The following is a 7,503-nucleotide window of genomic DNA, read 5'->3' as shown; positions in this document are numbered from 1 at the left end:
CTAATAATAGCATCTATGAATTTTTGAGCACTTACCCTGTGCCAGCCAAGTGCTTCTTTTCTTCAGCTCACTGGCTGTTCTCAGTAAACCTGTCATCCCCATTGTACAGACGAGGAAACAGAGGCTCAGAGAGGGGAAGTGACCTGTCTGGCGTAACCCAGCTGGGAAAGGGTCATCAGGATTCACCTGCATCGTCCTGCCTTCCTCCAGAGAAGCAGGGAAAGACCAACGGCAGGCTGACCGCAGACAGAAGGCCAGCTCCTAGCTCAGGAGGCCTGCCCACTGGAACCCAGGGTCAGAGAGTTACAAGTCGAAATGTGTCACCCAAAAAGATGTTGACGTCCTAGCCCGCAGCACCCGTGGGAATGGCCTTATTTGGAAAGAGAGCCTTTGTAGATGGCCGTGTTAAGATGAGGTCATTAGGGTGGGCCCTACCCAGATATGACTGTGTTTTCCTAACGAGGAAAACTCTGGACCCAGAGACAGACACGCACATAGGGAGATCGCCCTGTGAAGATGGACGGAGGGGTCAGGGTCGTGCAGCTACCGGCCAGGGAACACCAAAGGTTGCCAACCAACAAGCAGAGCGGAGCAGAAGGGCACGGAGCGGCTCCCCCACAGAGCCCTCAGAGGGACCCAGCTCTGCGGACACTTTGATCTCAGACATCTGGCCTGCAGAACTCTGAGACAATCAGTTCCTTTATTTAAGCCACCTGATTTGTGCCGCTTCGTTAAAGCCGCCCCAGCAAACCGATACAGAGAGCGTGCAGGGAAGCCTGAACAAGCTCCAGCCCAGAAGATGGCTGTCTCAGAAGATTTGGCCAACCGTGCAAGTCCGTGAATGGAAAGTAGCAACCCCGACCCGGAGAAGACTCCCCATCCTCTCAGCTCAGGTCCTTTTCTCTTCATCCAGCTCCTTCCCACTAAATGCATTCCACACCTTGGCTTATTGTTAAATCTTACTACGGGTTGCCATTTCATACATCCTCTGGCAATGCCCCTTGTTTAGAGAAGTGAATCAGCTGCGCAGCCCAAGCTCTTGCCTCTGGGCTGAGTATTGAAAACATCTGGAATCAGGAGACTCACTTCTGCACCACTGTCTCCGTCTGTGAAAGCCACGAAAGATGCCCGGGGACACCTGTCTGCAGAGACGCGTGGGGGCTGCCACCGCCACAGGCTCCGGCTCGTTCCGCCGGCCCCACGAGTCCAGACGGGACGCTGGCAGCGCCCGCACCGTGCGCGGTGGCGGAGGTGCACATGGATACGCGCACAGAGGCAGCTCTGTGCGTGAGCTCTGCCAACCGACCGTAGGCCAACGCGTGCTGAGCTTCACAAAGACAGCTGTTATGACATGCATAGGTGCCCTGTGTGGCACCCCCCACCACCGCTGTGGCTTTGGCAGAAAGGAGATCAGCCGTGGTCTGGCAAGGGACAGTGAAGAACTGTGTGGGACTGAACACGCCTTTATGTCAGCGCCAGCTTACAGGGCTGCTGGGGAAGGCAGCTGTTTGCAGGGTTTCCAGCAGTGGGGTGTGGCCGCCTCGCTCTGCCCCTTCCCGCTGGGGGGTCCTCGGTGAGATTCTGACATTGAGGCTTGAGCCCTTCAACCTGAACAAATTCAAGGCACATGAAAACACCCATAAAATTAAGCTGCTCCCTGAGATGAGCTTGGTTAGCTGTGTTGGCCATTGATGTTGAAGGCGTTTTCAGGGAAGTTGCATTTGGAGAACAATTAAAGGAAAAGAACGTGTGTTTGTTTTGTTGTTGTTTGTTTGTTTTTGTTTTGTTTTGTTTTGTTTTTCAGAAAAGAGACATTGTCTTTCAATATCAGCTATGGCCATTTAAAGAAAAATGTTTTCACATGTGGCACCAGTGTCAGGCGAAATCAGACGAAGCACACAGGGTGAGCAGGCCGGTTGGCCGGGCGTCCTCACCTCGGTGGAATCGCACAGTTTAGGGTCTGACCCTCGCCAAGCCCGTGCGGGGGCCGTGCCGCCGGTGTCTCGGGAGTGGCTCCGTCTCCACGGCCAGAAGGAGGCTGAGCCTGAGTAAGTAACCACTGCATTCAAAGGAAAAATGTAACTCTCAAGTAGACTCGACAAATGTCATGTGTTTACTGAACAACAAATTCTCCCTGTAGGACTTCCATGTGAGAAGATGATTCTAACCAGAGCGATGTGTGATAACCAGGAACCCGTGTGCACATGCATGTCTGTGGTAGACATTGCCGGCTGACAGAGCATGGCTGGCTAGTGCCAGCCAGTATTTGTGTTGGTAATCAAGGTCCAAACAGGAACACAGAAGCCACCTCAGGCATTTCAACCAAGAGACTTTTTTTTAAGATTTTATTTATTTATTTTTAGAGAGGGAAGGGAGGGAGAAAGATAGAGAGAGAGAGAGAAACATCAATGTGCGGTTGCTGGGGGCTGTGGCCTGCAACCCACGTATGTGCCCTGACTGGGAATTGAACCTGCGATGCTTTGGTTTGCATCCCGCGCTCAATCCACTGAGTTATGCCAGCCAGGGCTTCAACAGAGAGACTTTGATAAAACAAGTGAGTTGAACACAAGGATGGCAACTGTGGGAAGCGAGCTGGGGGTTGAAAGGGAAGAGACTGGTGTTGTGGGAATTCAGAAGCTGGAAGACGGGGTCCTGCGGAGGAGCTGGCACTCGGATGACGGGGGATGGGTCACTGCCCCACTGAAGCTGGCACCTCTGTCAGGGTGCCCTGAGGCTGACTCTGGGGACACAGAAAGACGCTGGCCTGGAACCAACTACAGCTACCAGAGGAAGGGCCATTGCTCAGATGACATAAAAACAGCAAGCGAAAGTAACAAACAAGTGTTTCCTGGGACCCTGTGCCTCCCAGGACCCCCTAATGGTTGACCAAAGAGAAAAGTAAGCTGCGGACTCTGGCCCCAGCGCCACAAGGCAGAGCTTTGAAGGCTGCAGAGCTGCACCAACCTGCGCTCATGGTTCCTTCCTGCCACAGGGAAGAGGTACTCAGGTTCCAGGGGCAGCCCTTGAGATGCATCATCCAGGTGGGTCTGTCTGAATTCTCCTTTTATAAAGTGTATGCAGTTTGTCTACACCTTTCCCAATAACTTTCTTTCTTCAGACAGAGACAGAGCCACCCAAAACCTTCCCTGTTTGCCCCTGGAGACGCACCCGGGACATCTGTGTTATTAGATTTAGCATCTTCATGAGTGACCTTCTGAGTCAGTCCCTTCCAGGTGACTTGCCCGCTACACACTGGACACCAACATAACAACCTCCCCCAGGACCAGTCTGCCCAACCCCACGTTCCTCACTCAGAAACTGGGGTTCGTTTCTGCCGATGGAGACCCATAGAGCTTGACCCCGACCCTGGAGAAGCCCGAGGCAGAGGCAGCACTGACACTCGGAAACCCTGTCCTCACGTGGGCCCCCGGGTCATCTGACAAGGCAAACTGCCTCCACAGCATGAAGGGGAGACCAGGGTTGTTTTCTCCGAGACCTTGCTGAGCTGTGAAGCAAGATCCTAAAATTCAAGCTAATCCTCAAAAGGGAAGATGGTTGTTGGTCAGAGCTGCGTGAGTGGTCAGGGTCCTTCAGACAAGCAGAACCAGCAGGCTGTGCACGCACGGAGAGAGAGGTTTACTTCAAGGAATTTCCTCACGAGCCTGCAGAGGCCGTCAAGCTGGAAACCCACAGGGTCAGCCGGCTGCTGATGTCACGGTCGCTGATGTCACTGTCGTGAGTCTGAATGAGGGCGCCGTGGGGCTGGGATTCCTCCCTCTTCAGGGACGTCCGTCTGTTCTCTTTGGGACTTTGACTGATTGGGTGAGGCACACGCCCGTCTTTAAAATTCCCTTCACAGCGAATCTAGACTGGTGTTGGACCGCGCGACGGGTACCAAAGCCCCGCCAAGCTGACTCGTGAAGTTCACCATCACAGGTCTCATCGTGGAACGTGGGTCAATATCCCAGGACAGCTGGGTGCATTTGGTAACCACAAAGAATAACTTAGAAGTGCTGTTGACCAGAAGATAACCTTCTCATCCTGAAATATCCCTGGGAGTCTGGGACAAGACTTTGGGAAGGGCCTATGGCGGTCACCTCCCTGTCTCTGCCCCCGGGCGCCCCAAGCTCAGCCCTCCTTGGGCTCCGTGGACTTCCCCACCCCAGTCACACTCTTCTTCCTGCTGCCCACCATCCACATGTGTTTCTCCCTCCCGGTCACTGTCTGCATCCTAAAAAGCTCTCTCTGATGCTGGACGTCTTGCTTCATGACGCTTTGCCAGGCTTATTCAAATAACACAACAGTGGTTCTCTTTCTTTTTAAAAAATATTTATTTCAATTTTTCAGAGAGGGGAGGGGGGGAAGGAAGAGAGGGAAAGAAACATTGATGTGAGAGAGAAACACTGATCGATGGCCTCTTGCCCCACACCCCCAACAAGGGACTGAACCTGCAGCCCAGGCCTGGGCCCTGACTGGGAACCAAACTGGCGACCTTCCAGGCTACAGAACGGCACCAGTCGGGGCCACAGTGAGTTAGATCTCTCGCTGTTACAATACACGTCTGAACTCCTCCTTTAGTGCTGAGCATCATGTCTACAGCAGACACTATTTGGGGCCCAAGCATTATTACTCCCGTTCTTCCTTATAATAGAATCTAATTTTGCTCTTCTTTCTAAAAGAGCAGGTCCCAGGTGCAGGGGTTGAATAGTGTTGCCAGTGATTATTTTGGGCGTGGACACTGACACAGCACAACGTCAAAGAAATCTTCTCCAGTACCTGGGGGAGGGACTACTTGCTCTTACAAGGGTACACACACCAAGGGAAATGCACCTTTTCTGTCTTTCCTTCCACTTAATATCGTCCTGTACGTACATGCATATGGCAGAGCAGAAAGATGTGAAGAACCTGATCCTTGATTGGCATCCACCAGCCACTGAGTATGTATCTAATCCCAAACTACTTAGCTGTCTTGCCAAGTGAGGTAATACATTTGCATTGGGTGCGCCTTTGCTAAAGAATCCTGCCTTTCTTGTGTTATTACTTAATACTCTGTACATACTCATCTTGTCTTTTCAACTAGATCAAAGAGCCTCGAGGGAAAGAACAACACTACACAGAGCCTTACTCTGCAACTTGCACGTCGCAGACACTCCACAAGTGCCTCCTGGGAGAGCAGTAAGAGGATGGAAAACATACACCAAGCGGGTAGACTGTGCAGTCTAACCGATGGGAGCCCGCCTGAGCCCCGGAAGTGGGAGGGCTGGACATCCTCCCTGCCTGTGGGTGTCCCCAGCCTGACTCCCACGAGTGTCCGTCACGCTTTCCCCAGGGAAGCCTTCCACAACGTTTCACAGCAGAAACGGTGTCCTGTGTTTCCATTTCACTGTTCTCGTCCTGGATGTTTTCCAGCCTCCTTTGCCATTCGCTTGGGACCCAGTGAACAGATAGATGGGTGATGAAAGAAAGAATGTGTGGGTGGGTGGGCGGGTGGATGTCAGAGGGATGGGTGACAGAAGGAAGGACGGACAGATGGACACATGAATTTTGGCTTTGGCTTCAGACCCAACTTTGGTTTGAGTCCCAGCTCCTCAACTTTCTAGCTAGGTTACCGCAACCATGCTAAGCCTCACTTTCCTCCTCAGTAAAATGAGGCTGACGATACCCGTTTCACACGCTGGTCATGAAGATTCACAGAGGGAGTTCTGTAGTAAGCCCCTCTCTTCCCGGCACAGTGCCTGGCACTCACTGCCTACCGCAGTGCATGGGGGGTGGGTGGGGGGCAGAGCTGGAGAAAATCATTAGGGGGGTAAAATCAGGTCAGTATAAACTGTATCATGCTTCCTGCTAGTGATTAAACAATTAAAATAGCGTTTGAATTGTTAAACCTCTTAAGAGGTTTCAGATCAGTAAAAAAACATTCAGTTTCTCTTTTGTAAGTGCCGGGAGAAATTTTTCCTCCATTGAATTCAGGGTGTTGGTGTTCGGTAAATAGACTGGGAGCCTTGTGTCATTTAAAAATATATATATATTTTATTAATTTATTTTACTTCTCGAAGATGCATTTGAGAAAAATAAGGATAGATTTCTTTTCTATGCAGAAAGAGAAAAGGCTCCTGAAGGAATATAGCTCTACGAATTTATAAATAACTCAGATAAAACTTTTACTCCATCTTGAAAATTAATCATTTGTTCCAGCAAATAATAGGGCTGCTCTGGTCTCGTCTGCTTTCTTGGTTTGCCACAGCTGTTCCAGGACCATCTGGAGGTACCGAGGGGCGAAGTGTTTCCACATGAGTCATGCTGAGTCCAGACGCCCCACCCGAGCCGCAGAGGGGCAGATCTGGGCTTGGCGGCCGGAGTCTGTTTCTTTGTTCCAAGCCTGAAACCAGGCCACGCCTGAAAGGCATTCTCGAATTCCAGACCAGCCAGCCGTGTCCCCCAGTGAGGTCACTCCTCTTGCTGGTTCCGGTCCATTGCTGTGACGTGCTGCTCCATCTCTCAGGGCCTTTGCTCTCCTTTGTCTGCATGCCGCCCCACAGATCCAGTCAGATGCCCACGCTCCGAGACTGCACCCTAGGCTGGCCACATTTGGGATGGACTTTGGTGGTGCAAAAGCAGCCAGAGTTTAGGTACCTCGCTGGGCTGTGTATCAGAGGTCCCATCGTTTATGAGCAACAAGGGGAACCCAGGATTTTAAGAAAAGCAGAGCCGGCTACAGGCTGCCCATGTCATCTGCTCCTCACCCTGTTAGGTCTGAGCCTAGGATGGCTCAGAAAGAAGTAACGCACCCAAGACAATGCGGCTCATCAGTGGCAGCTCCAGAACGAAAGGTCTGCTGACTTCTAGGCCAGTGAGTGACCTTCATGCTTCACAACAAACGATGCATTGTGTATCTAGTGCCCTGAAGTGCTGCTCTGCAGTGTTTAGGTTCCGAAGGAGGATTCATTATGGGCCTTTCCTTGGCTACATCTCACTCAGGCTGCGAAGCACAGTCAGATCCCACCACCTCCACCAGGACTTCCCGATGAGGTCGAGTGATAGCAGAGAGAGCACCAGGCCCAGCCTGGGGACGCCTGGCTTTGGTCTCAGCTCTGCTTTATGAGCTGAGAGGCCTTACGCCCTTGGTGTCCGCACACAGGCTGCTGAGCCCCAGGGCATGGGCTCCAGGCAGGGATGGGAGGGGTGGGGGCTGCTCCATCCTCTGTCCCTGGTGTGTTCCTGACCTCTGGCAAAGTGATCCCGGTCCTCTGAAATAGGTGTAAAGGGATGCACGGCTCTTGTCTCAACCCTCAGCATGTGGAAAGTTAAGCTGGGAAAGCAAGGGCACCAGGTAAGGAGTGAAAAATAAAAGAAAATGTATTTCTGTACCTCGGTTCTTAGAGATCCAGATGGCCTATTCTAGGGTTGGCAACCTTTTCTGCAAAAGGTCAGATAGAAAATATTTCAGGCCTTCCTGGCCATACAATCTCTGTCTCAGCTACTCACCTCTGCCAGTGCAGCTCA

Source organism: Phyllostomus discolor, chromosome 3 (genome assembly GCF_004126475.2).
Source record: "Phyllostomus discolor isolate MPI-MPIP mPhyDis1 chromosome 3, mPhyDis1.pri.v3, whole genome shotgun sequence".
Taxonomy (NCBI): Eukaryota; Metazoa; Chordata; class Mammalia; order Chiroptera; family Phyllostomidae; genus Phyllostomus; species Phyllostomus discolor.
Note: the sequence above shows the minus strand (reverse complement) of the source record.